This window comes from Thalassophryne amazonica, chromosome 3 (assembly GCF_902500255.1).
Source record: "Thalassophryne amazonica chromosome 3, fThaAma1.1, whole genome shotgun sequence".
In the NCBI taxonomy this organism is placed as follows: Eukaryota; Metazoa; Chordata; class Actinopteri; order Batrachoidiformes; family Batrachoididae; genus Thalassophryne; species Thalassophryne amazonica.
In genome coordinates this window covers 114466499-114485439 of record NC_047105.1, presented here as the reverse complement: position 1 = coordinate 114485439, position 18941 = coordinate 114466499, and the positions used below count along the sequence as shown (strand labels likewise).

The 18941-nt window shown below is 41.9% G+C and overlaps 1 protein-coding gene and 1 long non-coding RNA gene across 2 annotated transcripts in view; one reads left to right on the top strand and one right to left on the bottom strand.

Annotated features, from left to right (window-relative positions):
* The window catches only part of LOC117507463 (copine-9-like), an 863862-nt gene that overhangs the window by 197674 nt on the left and 647247 nt on the right, over positions 1–18941 (bottom strand). The gene's annotated exons all lie outside the window — the stretch shown is intronic.
* LOC117507466 lies at positions 1391–18603 on the top strand. Its single transcript, XR_004559718.1, has 3 exons — positions 1391–1474; positions 2864–2868; positions 18591–18603. It is a non-coding gene; the product is annotated as an uncharacterized LOC117507466 (long non-coding RNA).

The following is an 18941-nucleotide window of genomic DNA, read 5'->3' as shown; positions in this document are numbered from 1 at the left end:
ACTTATGGTAATGACAACATTACAATTAATGACACTGACCAGTTGAACTTCATAACCACAATAAATCAATAACACTGACAACACTGTTAAAATAACATGAATAACAATAATAACATTTAAATCCCCAAAACCTCAAACTCCCATGGTGTATAGCGAACACAAACCGTGCCACATACATACATACATACATAAATTGCGTGTGTGTGTGTGTGTATGCGTGTTTACACATGTGCGCTCTCTACCTAAGGGCCCCTGTGACCGCCCCCTTGGTGTCCCCAGTCACCATACCAAGTTTGGGGTCGATTGCTTAATTACTGTGACTGTGTACAGCAAACACAAACCGTGCCACATGCATACATAGATTGCGCGTGTGTATGTGTGTGTTTGTGCATATACACTTCCAACCTAAGGGCCCCAGTGACCTCCCCCTTGGTGCCCCCAGTCACCAAACCAAGTTTGGTGTCGATTGCTTAATTACTTCTGCAGTTCACCCTGAACACAAACCATACCACATACATAGATTGCCTTTGGTATATATAGATTTTTTTTCAGTTTAAGTACTTTATGGATTTCAGTTTACAGATCAATTACTGCAGGAAATCTTGATCACAAACCCTATCACCTCAAAAATGGTTTTGTTTGTTTTTTGCTTGTTTTTTTGGGGGGGGGGGGGGGGGGGGTTCCACTACAGCGAGATCTTTCCGTTCACATTTTGCGAGACCTGCGTTCACGTTTCGGGAAATATTTTTTCTGTATTCACGTTTTGCAATTAACACTTTCTGGATAATTCACAATTTACAGCTGATTCACATTTTTGGGGGTTGACATAGGGTGATGAAGGATGCAGATGGTAAAGTGCTGACAAGTGAGGAGAGTGGGTTTGAGAAGGTGGAGGGAATATTTTGAGGAGCTCATGAATAAAGAAAATGAGAGAGAGATAAAAGGCCAGATGATGTGGAGAGAGTGGAAGTACAACCGATTAGTTAGGGTGAAGTGAGAGCAGCTATGAAGAGGTTGAGGAATGGAAAGGCAGTTGGTCCAGATTGCATTTCAGTGGAGGCATGGAAATGCTTAGGAGAGAAGGCAGTGGAGCTTCTAAATAGATTGTTTAGTAAAATCTTGGAAAGTGAGAGGATGTCTGAGGAATGGAGATGAAATGTGCTGGTTCCTCTTTATAAGAACAAGGATGTTGTAGTGTGTCCTGTGTCTATGATTGTATCCTGTGTTTTGAGTGTCCCGCCTTCTGTCTGTATCTGTGGTTTGTTCATCCCGTTTTGTGATCTGTCTTCTGGTATGTTGTATCTGTGGTCTTTGCATTGATGTCTGTACCCTTAGGTGGTGTTCTTTGTGTTTGATTTGCCTGTCTTGTTCCTCTGCCTACCCCTTGTGCCTGTCCTTGGTTTTGCATTTGGGGTATTATTTCTGTTTTGGTCCTTGAACTCTGACTCCCTCTGGTGACTGTTCCTAGTGTTGTGTGAGTCTAAGTCCCGGTGAGCTTTTATGTCTGTATTACTATGTGTGCCCGTATCTGTCTTTGGTTATTTTGTCACTGTTGCTGTGTCTTATTCCTGGGGTTAGTTTGATCATGGGTTTTGTTCCTTTATCAACTATAGTTTGTCTTCCTGATTTAATATGGTGGTCTGACTGTGCTTGTATGTTTGAAGTAACTTGTAATTTCTTCCTGTGTGTCTCTCCCAGCTGTCGATTATTTTATCTTCGCCTGTCTATCATCCATTTGTGTCATCACCTCAGTGTGTATTTGAGCCTGAGTTTACTGTTTCCTTCACGTTGATTACTTCTGGTCATCCCATGGTTGTGAGTATGTTGAGCATTTTTGTCCCATCTTGTTTTTTTTGCTGTATTTAGTTGGTAGTCATTGGTCTAGTTTGTCTTTACCTCGTGTAGTTTTGGTGCGTGTTTTTGAGTTGACTCTCCTTTTTCCCCTCGTCATCTTCAACTGAATTGTTGGACTGTTTTGCACTTATGTTAAATCAGTCACCAGTGATTGTGACTACCTGTATATTTGGGTTCATTTTGCATGACAAATCATAACAAAGGGTGATGTGCAGAGCTGCAGTAACTACAGAGGCATAAAGCTGATCAGCCACAGCATGAAGTTATGGGAAAGAGTAGTAGAATCTAGGCTTAGAAAACAGGTTATCTGTGAGCAGCAATATGGTTTCATGCTGAGAAAGAGCACTACAGATGCAATGTTTGCTCTGAGAGTACTGATGGGGAAGTATAGAGAAGGCCAGAAGGAGTTACATCGTGTGTTTGTGGATTTACAGAAAGCTTATGACAGGGTGCCAAGAGAAGAGTTGTGGTATTGTATGAGGAAGTCTTGAGTTGCAGAGAAGTATGTAAGGGTCGTGCAGGATATGTACAAGGATAGTGTCACAGTGGTGAGATGCGCAACAGGAATGACAGATTCATTCAAGGTGGAGGTGGGATTACACCAAGGATCAGCTCTGAGTCTTTTCTTGTTCACAATGGTGATGGACAGGTTGATGGATGAGATCAGACAGGAGTCTCCATGTGATGGCATTGTGATCTGTAGTGAGAGTAGATCTGCAGTGAGAGTAGAGAGCAGGTTGAGTCTAGCCTGGAAATGTGGAAATATGCTCTGGAGAGCAGCAGAATGAAAATCAGTCAGAGCAAGACTGAGTACATGTGTAGTAGCGAGAGCAGCTATGTTGTACAGCTATGAGATGGTGGCACTAACACAAAAGACAGGATGCAGAGCTGGAGGTGGCAGAGCTGAAGATGTTGCAATTCTTTTTGGGTGTGATGAGGATGAACAAGTTTAGGAATTAACATATCAGAGGGACAGCTCAGGTGGGACAGTTTGGAGACCATGTCAGAGAAATGGTTTGGACATGTGCAGAGGAGGGACCCAGGCTATATAAGGAGAAGGATGCTGATGATTGAGCCACCCGGCAGGACAAGAGGGAGGCCAAAGAGGAGGCTGATGGATGTGCTGAGGGAGGGCATGCACATGGTTGGTGTGACAAAGGAAGATACAGAGGACACAGTGAGATGGAAACGATTGATCTGCTGTTGTGACCTGTAACGGGAGCAGCTGCAAGAAGAAGACTGAAATAAATAAAAAAGTGATCATGGGAACACGGGACCTGAGGTTTTGAGGTGGAAATTGCTGTGTAGTGTACAGTCCCTCAATTTACTAACAAGTGGTCTAAGGTGACCACTAGATGTCTTTGGTACTACGTTTCTGGAGGATCCTTGGATACCATCCATCCATCCATTTTCTTCCGCTTTATCCGGAGTCGGGTTGCGGGGGCAGCAGCTCAAGCAAAGCCTCCCAGACCTCCCGATCCACACACACCTTCCCCAGCTCCTCCGGGGGAACCCCAAGGCGTTCCCAAGCCAGCCGAGAGATGTAATCCTTCCAGCGTGTCCTGGGTCTTCCCCGGGGCCTCCTCCCAATGGGACGTGCCCGGAACACCTCTCCAGCGAGGCGTCCAGGGGGCATCCGGAAAAGATGCCCGAGCCACCTCAACTGACTCCTTTCGACGTGGAGGAGCAGCGGCTCGACTCCGAGCTCCTCCCGAGTGACCGAGCTCCTCACCCTATCTCTAAGGGAGCGCCCAGCCACCCTGCGGAGGAAACTCATCTCGGCCGCTTGTACCCGCGATCTCTTCTTTCGGTCATGAGCCAAATCTCATGACCATAGGTGAGGATCGGAACGTAGATCGATCGGTAAATCGAGAGCCTTGCCCCCCTACTCAGAATGATTGTGTGACATGAACAGTTACTTAAAAACTCAAATGAGGTGTACTATTTGCATTGTGAAGGGATGTCAGTTACAACATCTTGGCGCGCTTCTCAGGACGTGATCAAGCATGTAGGTGGCAGATGAAATGCATCACATTTCTTCTGGCTGCAGCAGACAGATGGCTACTTTCACAAAGTGGGATTGATCCACTTTTGTGCCTAGGTGGCTATAAACCATGACCCAGAGCAGTTGCATCATGTGGTAAATGCACCTAAATATGGCACCAGCTCATGCTTCCAGAACAGACCTCTCCTGAGATGAACTACAGACACACATGTCTCTAAAGGCCAAAGATTAAATTACTGGACAGATCTCTGCAACATGTTTTCCCAGTCAAAGCAGTCAGATGTCTGCTGAACTGTGCAGATAGTGCCCGTTGCTCTCTCTCTCTACGTCTATTTTTTATAATCTTTTGGAAGTTTTGCAAATATCATCTTCTGCCCAAACATCAATAACCACTAATATAAGGTGTAAAGTGCAGAAATGAGTCAGACAACAAAGAAATGTAAAAAGGGTGCACACAGGGCTTTAAAATGTTTAGCAAAATCAATTACACTATGAAACACACTGTACATGTTTTTGCTTCTTCAGTTTAGCGTATTTATGCAAATATAGTTAGTATTTGTGACATTATTATAGCAATTGTTCTGTCTTTTAATGTGGGCTGTTTTCTGAAAGCAAAAATAGTAAATGTTTTGATTTTGGAGCCTAAATCAATATCATTTCCAAGGCGTTGCTGGTGTTTTTTCTGCTCTGCAGCATGTTAATTAGTGATGTATTACAGTGCAGCCAGTGTGGGTTTAGTGTCTGGATCTGTTTTAGTTGGCTACATTTATTGTGTCCATTTTGGTTTGAATCAAACGTTTGAGAATATGGCAGTACATCCAACCGGCCTCACAACCACAGACCATGTGTAACCACACCATCCCAGAACCTCCACATCCAGCATGTTCACCTCCAAGATCGTCTGAGACCAGCCACCCGGACAGCTGCTGCAACAATCTGTTTGCAGAACCAAAGAATGCACAAACTGTCAGAAACCGTCTCAGAGATGCTCATCTGCATGCTCGTTGTCCTCTTCGGGGTCTCAACCTGACTGCAGTTGGTCGTCATGGCATATAGCTGCTGATCAACTCTATGTGAAGATGTGTTGCACTGCGTTAGGCAAATGGTATCTGCACCAGATACTGACTGGTTTTCTGACACCCCAATAAAGCAAAACTGCACATTTCAGAGTGGTCTTTTATTGCGGCCAGCATAAGGCACACCTGTTCAATAATCATGCTGTCTAATTAGCATCTTGATATCCCACACCTGTGAGGTGGGATGGAATATCTCTGCAAAGAAGTGTTCACTAACACAGATTTAGACAGATTTGTGAACGTTTCAGAGAAATGGGTCTTTTGTGTGTATAGAAAATGTTTTAGATCTTTGAGTTCAACTCATGAACAATGGGACCAAAAATAAAAGTGTTGCATTTATATTTTTGTTCAGTGTGCAAACCAATATTGGACATGAATGCATTGTTGAAACTGCAATGTTTCTTTGAAGTGATCTTTTTATTTCCAACTTAAAAAAAAACAAACAAAAAAAACGAGAATTGGGTGCAAAGGTTTTACTTTATTTTTGGTTTTCTGACATTAACACGGTGCCAAAACAATACATGCAACCACATAGATTATGAATTCAGAAGTAATCGAAGTTACAAAATGTGTGTTTTTTTAAACTTGCCAAGACCAAGGTCCGAGGGCATTTTTTGGACAGTTCACTCGCCTGGCATAAATGTTTTATTATTGCTGTTAACAGCTCTCCCTGCATCCCACAATCAAGTTTTATGTCTCTTTTTTTTCAGGACAACCTGTGCTTTCAGAATATATATGTTTTTGTTGTGTTTTATAAGTGTAATAAAGGTTTACAATCAAAAATAGGCAAGGAAAAAATAAAGCGAAAAATAATTTTCCACACATTTATTCAAAACACACAGCAAACTATAATTTACAACTGTTTTGACACTTTATAAAGGTAATTTGAGGTCTTGTGTGAAAGTCTGTACAACAAAAAGGTAGAACAATAAACACAAATGCACATTTTGAACAATATATACAACATGGTCTATGCGTTTTGTTATTTTGATATGGTAAACAAGTACTATGATATGGTAAACAAGCAACAGAGTGATCCAGTAACATTCACATGCAAACTAGTGGAGCAATCCTGATAGTTACACACTCTGTTTGAGCACGTAAGATTGTCATCAGAGGCTCTCCGTCTGCTCCATGTGCTTCACTGATCACTGTGTGTAATGGCGCAGGGCGCACTGAGTATGTACTAAAAGTATGTACTCATTGGAGCACCCAGGGGGCTATTCAAACGGGCCAACTAGTAACACATCACTCCTGAAAATGATCTTTGACTTTTCACGAGGTAAATCTGCCCTACGATTGGATTTTGAAAAACCATGTGACGGTGAACCAATTCCAATTGGACACTCACATGGCGCACGTCATCACACAGCTTCTATGAGGAGTACAAAGATGGCCGATGGCTGGCTCGAAAGTCTGCAGAGTTAACCTTTCAGCAAAAAAAAAAAGTAAGTTTCTATCTCATATGATTAAAAAGTTATTTAGAATTTAGTAAAGCATGGTTTTAGCCGTTGTATACGACAGCATTGGCCCCAGAGGGTTAAATTGTTAATGATAATGACAGAACAGCTTGGCAGCTTGTCTGTGCCAACATGAAAATGATTTGTTTGGCAGCACTCACTAGAGTGATTAGCATGTAGTTCAATGGGAAAGTCCAAGGAGCTCAGTGTAGATCTGAGAAAGATTATAGATTTACATGTCAGTGATGCCTCTGGGTTTCACTGATTAACAACTGCAAAATCCAGGATCATCAAACAATGCAATAATTTTGCCAGTTCATGTGGGCTTTTGCCCTTGTCCACTGAGCGTAGAGGAGTGTATCAGACACTTGATTCTCTCAAGGGTTGTAAGCCCACATGGAATTGTCACAATGTTATTTTGTTTGCTATATAATTCCATTGCTATAGGCCCAGCCACCAGTTGCTCATTTGTGAGATCCTACCAAGGCCTGGCTGCAGGAGAAGTCCCCGATTTCCCTAATCTAGGCAAAGTGGCACTTTAAATTTTTGTGTCAATCTTGAATGGTCTTTTTTGAATCACTCTTGGTCTGTGTCTTTACATAGGAGAGGAAAGTTAGACCAAGAGCTGAACTTCAGATTGAGGAGGAGTAATGCAGTTTCTATCCTGGTTGTGTAACATTGTACCCTATAATGTTGTACCCTAGCACAGATATCAGAGGTGGCTTGAGAGTACACTTAGCCAGTCCATGTGTTTTGTGGACTCAGAAAAAGCATACGACAGAGTATAGCGTATTGTGACCACTGCAACATGTGATCCAGGTATACGACCAAAGTAGGAGCTGTGTCAGTATTCTGAGCATCACATGAGACCTGTTCCCAGTGAGTACTGAACTCCGCCAGGGCTGTCTCTTGTCAAAAATCTTATTTGAGATATTTCATGGGCAGGATTTCAAAGTGCAGTCAGGACTGGAAAGTTCCCGGTGGTAACTTCAGAAATGCATCTCCACTTTTTGCAGATAACGTGGCTCTGTTGTCTTCATGAGACAGCGATGCCCAATGTGCACTGGGCATGCTTGATGCCAAGTGTGAAGCAACTGGGTTGAGGAACAGTGCCTCCAAATCTAAGACCATGATCCTCTGTTGGAAAAGGAGTGATTGTCCCCTCTGGGAGGGAGAGAGTTTTTGCCTGAAGTGGAGGAGGTTAAGCATTTCAGGGTCTTCCTCAGCAATGGGGGTAAGATGCAGCATGAGATTAACAGACAGCCTGCGACTGTGATGGTGTACCAAGCCATCATGGTAAATAAAGAGCTGAGCCAGAAGGCAAGGCTCTTGATTTACCAATTGACATGTCAGGATGCTGCCCTGCAAGGCACTCACTATACACAAGGAGCAACTAGGGGATGAAGGACCTTGCCTGAGGGCCCTTAATGATTTTTGTGTCTGGCTGGGTTTTGAACCGAGGATCTTTTGGTCTGAAGCCCAACGCTTAACCACTAGACCATCACCTCCCCAGGTGAAGGGAAGAGAATCAACATCATGCCGCTGCTCGTTTGCATCGGACAAAGTCGGCGAAGGTCGTTCAGACACCTAGTAAGGATGCCACCTGCTTGACTCCCTTGGGAGGTCTTAAAGGGCACGTCCATCTGGGAGGTCTGAGGATGACCCAGGACATGTTGGAAGGACTATACCTCTCAGCTTACTTTGAAATGCTTCAGAATCCCCGGATGTGGTCAAGGAGAAGGAAGTGCGGGTGACCTGAATGGTCAGCTGAAAATGAATGCACAAATTTAAAAAATGATCACTGGAAGAAAACCCAAACAGTCCCCTCAGCTTGGCGAGGATGGTGTGGAACAACCCAGGAACCACCACAAGGCACACTTCTCCAGCTGCTGGGGCTCTCTGCAAAATGGCATAGCTGACACTGCCATCCAGCACATTCCCACACAATGCAAGTGATGCTCCTCACCTGAGTCTGCCTCAGCAACAGCTGTTTGACACAAAGTCATTCCAGCGGTACTCAAGGATCCTTCAAAGAGATATGTTATGAAAGGGTGCAGTCATCACATTAGTTCCTTGGTTAGTGTCCAGATATTATAACCAGGACTAAACACTTGGACATTCATTGTCCAAGAAACGTATAGTGTAGCAGAAAGGCTGGTCGTCATCAAGGCACGGAGTTTCTTTCAAGACACACAGGACTGATGGATGGAATGTGTTTGCCCTTCGAAAGGATGTGCGACTATATTTTTTACACCACCGCCTTAAACTGCTTTGGTGTAAATCAGGATTGATCAAGGAACAATTTCTACACTCTCTATCGGAAGTGTAGAAGTGAAGTGAGAGGACACAGACCCCTAACTCACTTCCCGTTGAATAGACTGTGTCATCTGCTGACCGTGGTTGGCAATATTTCACAGACACTGTTTTTTTCTTTTCAAAATATTATTCCTTCTGTCAAATCATTATTTTTGAAATGAGATTGTAGTTAATTATTTCATTTATCTTGCGTGTGAAGTCTAATTAGAATGACATTTTAACCAATTAGTCAGATGGCAAATATGATTAGGAACCATCCTACTCAGTGTTTTATCTTTCTTTGATTACTAAGGACCGGAATTAATTTGAAACAATTGAAACACTCACAGAACGCGTCAGTCACAGTCAGTCAGAGCTGCGTGTCGTCAGAGCGAGCTGCAAAAAGTTTGTACCTGAGTTTTCAGAGGTGGTGTTTGTAGTTGCCATCTGCCACGCCGGTGTTTGCCAACCCGGACAGTGGGAATACCACCTCAACCGGCAACTTAGCCCCGCGACTGGACAGCAACAACGTCCGAGGCCCGCCCAACGTGGTGAATTCACTGAGGCCGCGCGCTGCGTCATTAGAGCCGCGCGTCACAAGTGCCGCTTCCCCGAGGCCTCGTGCAGCCACCGTGGATCCATCAGCGCGGAAACACCGAGGCCGCGCGGCACCAGCGCAGTGCAGATCCATCCCGGTGACAAACAACGCAGGCTGTTAACATCGGCGATCGACAAGCTGCTCATAAGCCGACCATGGGGCCTAAGAAGGTTCTGACAGCGGAGGAAGGTGACGATATTAAAAAATCTCTGGACTTTCTATCAGAGGAGATTTCTGTTGTGAAGCAGCAACAGAAATCAATTATGGATCTGGTGGAGGAGGTGAAGGCATTACGGCTCCAGAATGCCGAGAAAGATCGGCATCTGGTGCAGCTGGAAAATAGAGTGGCTGAATTGGAGCAGTACACCAGAATTAATGACGTCATCATCACAGGTCTTCATATCAAACCACGGTCCTACGCACGGGCGGTAACAGATGAGAGCGGAGGGGAGCCCAGTAAACAGGAGGTCAGCTCTGTGGAAAAACAGGTTGCTGATTTCCTCCTATCTAAAGGTATAGAAATGGATTTAAATAACATTGAAGCGTGCCACCCTCTGCCCCGGAGAAATGACGGTGATAAACGAACCGTCATCATGAGATTCATCAACAGAAAACACAAAACAGCACTGTTAAAACAAGGAAGAAAACTGAAAGGGACAAACGTATTCATCAATGAACATCTCACCAAACGGAATGCCGACATCGCCAGGAAAGCACGCTTCTTGAAGAAACAGGGAAAAATCCAGCACACATGGACTTCAAACTGTAAAATATTCATCAACTGAACGGATCACCAGAACAAGCAAAGTCATGGCAATAAGGAACATCGAGGAGCTGGACAAATATGAACAATAGTGTTTCTTAAAGCGAGGATCTGGACAAATATGACCAATAAGGTATGAGGACACAAACACATCACAACACCATGACACAGACCAGAGGAACCTATTCATCTACTACCTATTCATCTACATCTGGAGACAAGAAGGATATAACTCAAAGGATTGCTGATCATGGAAAAGTAGAACTGAGAACATTTAAATACACAGACCACAATGTACTGGACTTGGAGCACGATATAGACCCGGACAATAATTTCTTCTCAAATATCAATGACAGTTGTTGCTATTATACAGATGAACAGTTTAATCGGATCATTAAAACGGATAACAAATTATCAATAATCCATTTCAACAGCAGAAGTCTATATGCAAACTTTAACAACATTAATGAATATTTAAGTCAGTTTAAAAAAATATTTAACATAATTGCTATATCAGAAACATGGATCAATGAAGATAAAGGAATGGATTTTGAACTGGATGGATATGAATTTAATTGTGTAAACAGAAAAAATAAGAGTGGAGGAGGAGTGGCTGTGTATGTGGATAAGAACATGGATTATAAAATAGTAGACAATATGACAACTGTGATTGATAACTTATTAGAATGTATAACTATTGAAATATGTGAAGAAAAAAGCAAAAATGTATTAGTCAGCTGTATATATAGAGCACCAGGATCTAGTATTGAAACATTCACTGACTGTATGGGAAAAATGTTCTCAAAAACTAATCAAAAAACTGTGTTCATTTGTGGTGACTTAAATATTGATCTGCTCAATCCAAATAAGCATAAAATAACAGATGAATTTATCAGTATAATGTACAGTATGAGTTTATATCCAAAAATCACCAGGCCAAGCAGAATTACATCCCATAGTGCCACCTTAATTGATAATATATCAGCAATGATATTGAGAATAACACTGTGAGTGGATTATTAATCAATGACATTAGTGATCATCTACCAGTTTTCATCGTTTATAATAGAAACCATCGGCGGAATCAGCCAGAGGAGAAAATAAAATACAGGCGAGTGCGGACAGAGGAAAACATGAACACACTAAAGAAGGATTTACAGGAGCAAAACTGGGAAAAGGTATACAGTGAAAGTGATGTTGATAGTGCATATGAAACTTTTTGACAAATATTTACATCATTATATGATAAAAATTGTCCAATTAAACAAGACTACAGAAAACAAAAAATCCAAGCTCGACCATGGATATATGATAAAAATTGTCCAATTAAACAAGACTACAGAAAACAAAAAATCCAAGCTCGACCATGGATGACGAAAGGGTTACGAAATGCATGTAATAAGAAAAATACACTGTATAGAGAATTCATAAAACTAAAGACTAAAGAGGCAGAAAATAGATATAAGAAATACAAAAATAGATTAACTAATATTATACGGGTATGTAGGAAGGAATATTATAGTAACATATTATATAATAACAAAAACAATATTAAAGGAATATGGGATATATTAAATAGCATTATCAAAAATAGTAATAAAAAACAGAGTTACCCTCAGTATTTCATTGATAATAATGTCAAGAAGGAAAATAAGGATGAGGTAGTCAACGGTTTTAATAATTTTTTTGTAAATATTGGACCAAGCTTGGCAGAAAAAATTCCCGATTCCCAACCTGAGGATTGGGATAATAATCTCATAGAAAGAAATCCCTGTTCAATGTTCCTCACAGCAGTGGCTGGAAAAGAAATTATAGACATTGTGAATAATTGTAAATATAAAACATCTACCGATTTAAATGAAATTGATATGGTGGTGGTAAAACAGGTCATTGAATGGATTGTAGAACCGTTAACATACATCTGTAACTTATCATTTCAAACCGGTAAATTTCCCAATCAAATGAAAATAGCTAAGGTTGTGCCGTTGTATAAGACTGGGGATAGACACCACTTCACAAATTATAGACCTGTTTCTTTGCTTCCACAATTTTCCAAATTATTAGAAAAGTTATTCAATAATAGATTAGACAAATTCATAAATAAACATAAATTACTTACTGATAGTCAATATGGATTCAGAGCACATAGTTCAACATCACTTGCATTAATAGAATCAGTTGAGGAGATTACAAATGCCATAGACCACAAATTACATTCAGTTGGAATATTTATAGACCTTAAAAAGGCTTTTGATACAATTAATCATGACATATTAATCAATAAACTTGAACAGTATGGGATTAGGGGGTTGGTGTTGCACTGGGTGAGAAGCTACTTAAGTAACAGAAAACAGTTTGTGAAGTTGGGGGAATATACATCATGTTTGGACAATGCTTGTGGCGTCCCACAGGGGTCAGTATTGGGTCCAAAACTGTTTCTAATTTATATAAATGATATTGTCAATGTTTCCAAAATATTAAAATTAGTATTATTTGCAGATGACACAAGCATTTTTTTGTTCAGGGGGGGATTTGCAGGAGTTACTGAGGAGGATCAGTATAGAAATGGGAAAATTGAAAATATGGTTTGACAGAAACAAATTATCATTAAACTTAAGTAAAACAAAATACATGTTATTTGGCTATTGTAATACAGACATACAGGTTCAGTTACAAGTCGAGGGGGTAGATATTGAAAGGGTACATGAAAATAAGTTTCTGGGGGTGATAATAGATGATAAGATAAACTGGAAGACTCATATAAAACATATACAAAGTAAACTGTCAAGAAGCATTTCAGTTCTAAACAAAGCGAAACATATTCTGGACCACAACTCACTCCGCATTCTTTACTGCTCACTGGTTTTACCATATTTACAGTACTGTGCAGAGGTATGGGGTAATACTTATAAAGGTACAACACAATCACTATCAGTAATGCAGAAAAGAGCTATAAGAATTATTCATAATACTGGCTATAGAGATCATACAAATCCACTATTTTTACAATCCAAATTCTTAAAATTCACAGACTTGGTTCATTTTCAAACAGTACAAATTGTGTATAAAGCAATAAACAATTTACTTCCAGCAAATATTAAAAATATGTTTTTTAACAGATCAGGGGATTACAGTCTGAGGGGGAAATTTAATTTAAAGCATCAGTGGGCACGAACAACATTAAAAGGTTTCTGTATTTCTGTCTGTGGGGTGAGGATGTGGAACAGATTGGGAGTGGGGCTCAAGCAATGTCCAAGCATGAACCAGTTCAAACAGCGTTTTTTCTGGGTATAGGGAGGAGGAAGGGTAATGAGGGTTAGAGTGTTTTTGTTTTTTGCTTCGGCTTGTAAATATATAGTATTTTGTATGTAAGTAGGTATGTGAAGGTGTATATATATGTGTATATATGTATATGTGTATATATGTGTATGTATGTTGATGTGTGTATGTATATATGTATGTGTATGTGTATATATATGTATATATATATATATTGATATCGGTTTAGGTGTGTAGGAATCTATGTGTATATGTGGCAAAGGGTATTACTGGTTGTGGGGAAGAAGGGGTAGGGATAAATAAGCTGATGCTTCACCCTACCCCTTTTCGGACATGTTGGGTACACAGTAGGAACTTTTTTGTTGTTGTCTTTACTGATCTATCTTGTAATTGTTGTTGTATCAAATGTTCGAAATAAACAGTTTTCATTCATTCATTCATTCAGAATGAAATGGTCCAAAAGCAATCTGAATCCCCCAATACACTGTGTGGTCTGAGTTTAGAGTCACATTTGGAGTCTGTTTAAAAGCCAATGAGGAACAAAGAAAGGTCTCTGTCTCTCTCTCTCCTTTTTGTCTGCTGGTTTTTGTTTTCCTTGTTCTTTGTTTGCTATGTCTTCTGTCCTCGTTCATCACCGAAGGTTTTCTTTACAGATCTGCATTTTTAACTTTTTGACCGCTGATAGGTTTTCTGCTTTTGCAAAAGTACTATCTTGTTTTGTCAAACTAACGATTCACTGGTCGAACAACGTCCTCTGTATCTTCCTCTGTCACACCAACCACCTGCATGTCCTCCCTCAGCACATCCATAAACCTCCTCTTTGGGCTCCCTCTTCTCCTCCTGCCTGGTGGCTCCATCCTCAGCATCCTTCTCCCTATATACCCTGGGTCCCTCCTCTGCACATGTACAAACCATCTCAAGCTCACCTCTCAGACTTTGTCTCCAAACCATCCCACCTGAGCTGTCCCTCTGATATGTTCATTCCTAATCTTGTCCATTCTTGTCACTCCCAAAGAGAATCTCAACATCTTCAGCTCTGCCACCTCCAGCTCTGCCTCCTGTCTTTTTGTTAGGGCCACCGTCTCTAAGCCGTACAACATAGCTGGTCTCACTACTGTTTTGTAAACTTTCCCCTTCACTTTTACTGATATTCCTCGGTCACTCCTGCCACTTTTCTCCACCCACTCCACCCTGCCTGCACTCTCTTCTTCACCTCTTTACCACACTCTCCATTACTTTGAACAGTTGACCCCAAATATTTAAACTCATCTACTTTCACCACTTCTACTCCTTGTAACTGCGCTATTCCACTGGGCTCCTTCCCATTCACACACATGTACTCAGTCTTGCTTCTACTGACTTTCATTCCCCTTCTCTCCAAAGCATATCTCCACCTCTCCAGACTATACTCAACTTGCTCTCTACTCTCACTACAGATCACAATGTCATCTGCAAACATCATAGTCCATGGGGCCTCCTGTCTGATCTCATCCGTCAACCTGTCCATCACTACTGCGAACAAGAAAGGGCTCAGAGCTGATCCTTGGTGTAATCCCACCTCCACCTTGAATGAGTCTGTCATTCTGACTGCGCATCTCACCGCTGTCACACTATTCTTGTACATGTCCTGCACTACCCTAACATACTTCTCTGCCACTCCAGACTTCCTCATACAATACCACAGCTCTTCTCTTGGCACCCTATCATAAGCTTTTTCTAAGTCCACAAACACACAATGTAACTCTTTCTGGCCTTCACTGTACTTCTCCAACAGTATTCTCAGAGCAAACATTGCATCTGTAGTGCTTTTTCTCGGCATGAAACCATATTGCTGCTCACAGATGCTTCACCTGTTTTCTAAGCCTAGTTTCTACTACTCTTTCCCATAACTTCATGCTGTGGCTGATCAACTTTATGCCTCTGTAGTTACTGCAACTCTGCACATCACCCTTGTTCTTGAAAATAGGAACCAGCACACTTCATCTCCACTCCAATCTGGTTCGAAACTCTACTGCCATCTCTCCTAGACATTTCCGTGCCTCCACTGGAATGTCGTCTGGACCAACTGCCTTTCCACTCTTCATCCTCTTCATAGCAGCCATCACTTCTTCCTTCCTAATCTCTTGTACTTCCTGATTTACTCTGACCACATCATCCAGCCTTTTCTCTCGCTAATTTTTGTTTCATTCATCAGCTTTTCAAAACATTCCCTCCACCTTCTCAGCACACACTCCTCACTTGTCAGCACATTACCATGTGCATCTTTTACCACCCTAACCTGCTGCACATCCTTTCCAGCTCTGTCCCTTTGTCTGGCCAATCGGTACAAGTCTTTTTCTCCTTCTTTACTATTCAACTTCTTGTACAGCTTGCAATATGCCTTTTCCTTTGCTTTTGCCACTTCTCTTTTCGCCTTACGCCGCATCTCCTTGTACTCCTGTCTACTTTCTTCATCTCTACGACTATCCCACAACTTTTTCGCCAACCTCTTTCTCCATATGCTTTTCTGGACCTCTTCATTCCACCACCAAGTCTCCTTGTCTTCCTTCCACTGTCCAGATGTCATACCCAGTACTGTCCTAGCTGTCTCCCTCACCACATCTGCAGTACTTTTCCAGTTGTCCAAAATTGCTTCCCCTCCAACCAGTGCTTCGCTCACCTGCTTGCTAAATTTCACACAACAGTCTTCCTACTTCAGCTTCCACCATCTGATCCTTTGAGCTTTCACTCTCTTCTTCTTTACCTCTAAAGTCATCCTACAAACAACAATCCTATGCTGTCTAACGACACTCTTTCCTGCCACCACCTTACAGTCTCTGATTTCTTTTAGCTTGCATCTCCTATAAAGAATGTAGTCCACCTGTGTGCACCTTCCTCCACTCTTATATGCTACCCCGTGCTCCCTTTTCTTAAAGTAGGTATTCACCACAGCCATTTCCATCCTTTTTGCAAAATCAACTACCATCTGTCCTTCCCCATTCCTATCCTTGATACCATATCTACCATATCTACCCATTACTTCCTCATCACCTCTGTTCCCTTCACCAACATGCCCATTGAAGTCTGCTCCTATCACCACTCTTTCATGCTTGGGCACACTCTCCACCACCTCATCTAACACACTCCAGAAATCTTCTTTCTGCTTAATCTCACAACCTACCTGTGGGGCATATGCACTGATGATATTCATCATCACCCCTTCAATTTCCAACTTCATACTCATCACCCTGTCAGACACTCGCTTAATCTCCAACACACTTTTAACATACTCTTCCTTTAAAGTGACCCCAACACCATTTCTCTTCCTGTCCTCACCATGGTACAACAACTTGTACCCACCGCCGATGCTCCTGCTCTTACTTCCCTTCCACTTGGTCTCTTGCACACACAATATGTCTACCTTTCTCCTCTCCATCATATCAGCCAGCTCTCTCCCTTTACCAGTCATACTACCAACATCCACTATCATTTCCACCCTTCTAGTTTTCTTCTTCTCCCGCTGTTTGTGGAAACATTCTCCTCCTCTTCTTCATCGTCTTCGCCCAGAAGTAGCCCAATTTCCACCGGCACCCTGTTGGGCAGCAGCACCGGTGGCGGACGTTGTTAACCCGTGTCACGACCGATCCGGTATGGAAATTCGATTCTTGGTCTGCATAGTTGGGTTGGCTTGTTTTACGCCGGAAGCCCTTCCTGATGCAACCCTCCTCATTTATCCGGGCCTGGGACCGGCACTCAGAATGTACTGGCTGCACACCCCATGTGGGTGACTTCTTTTTAAAAGAAAGTCCCTTCAGCTGCTCCCTTGTTTGCACTCGGGGTCGCCACAGCAAATCCAAGGTGGATCTGCATGTTGAATTGGCACAGGTTTTACGCCGGATGCCCTTCCTGACGCAACTCCACATTACATGGAGAAATGTGGCAGGGGTGGGATTTGAACCCGGAGCCTTCTGCACTGAAACCAAGCGCATTAACCACTTGGCCACCACCCCTGCATAATTGTAATTCTTATATTATTATTAGTTTTTTATTAGTTTACTGCTTTTTGGATGAATGGTTTTCAACAGCATCTGGTATGGCTGAACAGACAGATGTGAGAATGTCAATTCCTTCCCCATGGGATGTAGACAATGGGTGATGCTGGTCAGTTGTCCTGGTGGCTGCACTTATTCCTTCTGTTACTTAGTGCTTCTGTTACATGAATTTCAGTATCTGAATTAATGGAATAATTGGTAAAACTGAGACAGAGCTGTTGTTTGTCTAAGATAAAAGTGCAGAGACATCTTTGCAAACAGAAAGTGCCACCGGCATGAACTGTCTCAGGGTTGGACCCTTAATATGTAAAATGAAGATAAAACCCATTTTTAAACAAAGTTACCACTCTAAGTTGAAGTGCCGACAGATTGTCCAAGGTACGACCGCATATTACGTGGAAATCAATGGGAGGATTACAGAGATTACATTAGAGATTGCAATGCCATTACATGTTTGACACTGAGTCATGCAAATTCATTCTTTATGATTCAGTTTGACCATAATATACTGCGTGACTATCTATCTATCAAGACCTTTGATGTAGCTGCCATTGATATAAAGATATGTACAGCGATGCCGGTAACGCATTACTTAGTAACGTGTTACTTAGTAATCAGACCGCTTTCTTCAGTAATGAGGAATCCAGCGTGTTAATCTTTCCAAATCAGTAATCAGATTAAAGTTACTTCTCCAAGTCACTGTGCCTTACTATTATTTTTGCATTGCAGTTTCGACTGCAGCATTAAACTGGCCCGTAGGCAGGGGGTCGGGGGTTCGGCTGAACTGTCCATTTTCAGCAAGCTGCGATCTTTTAATCCGCGGTTGTCCGCAGCTTCTCCGAGTTCAAAAAACAGTTGTTGTCTCTCAAAGTGCAGTGACACCAGCACACCTGCACTGAGCTTTACAAAAACATTTTTTACGCTTTTTCTCCCTTTCTTTAAAACTCTGAGAAGCTCTGAATGTCCTCGCTAAAAACAGCTGATCCACGACGCGTTAACAATTAACACTTTTTCCACCCAAATGGCTTTCAACAGATTGACTGATTAAGTGATTGATTTCTCAAAATCAACTCGCACTGACATTAGCTCACCCTCAATTACACTCAACAAAAATATAAACGCAACACTTTTGGTTTTGCTCCCATTTTGTATGAGATGAACTCAAAGATCTAAAATTTTTTCCACATACACAATATCACCATTTCCCTCAAATATTGTTCACAAACCAGTCTAAATCTGTGATAGTGAGCACTCTCCTTTGCTGCGATAATCCATCCCACCTCACAGGTGTGCCATACCAAGATGCTGATTAGACGCCATGATTAGTGCACAGGTGTGCCTTAGACTGCCCACAATAAAAGGCCACTCTGAAAGGTGCAGTTTTATCACACAGCACAATGCCACAGATGTCGCAAGATTTGAGGGAGCATGCAATTAACATGCTGACAGCAGGAATGTCAACCAGAGCTGTTGCTCGTGTATTGAATGTTCATGTCTCTACCATAAGCCGTCTCCAAAGGCGTTTCAGAGAATTTGGCAGTACATCCAACCAGCCTCACAACCGCAGACCACGTGTAGCC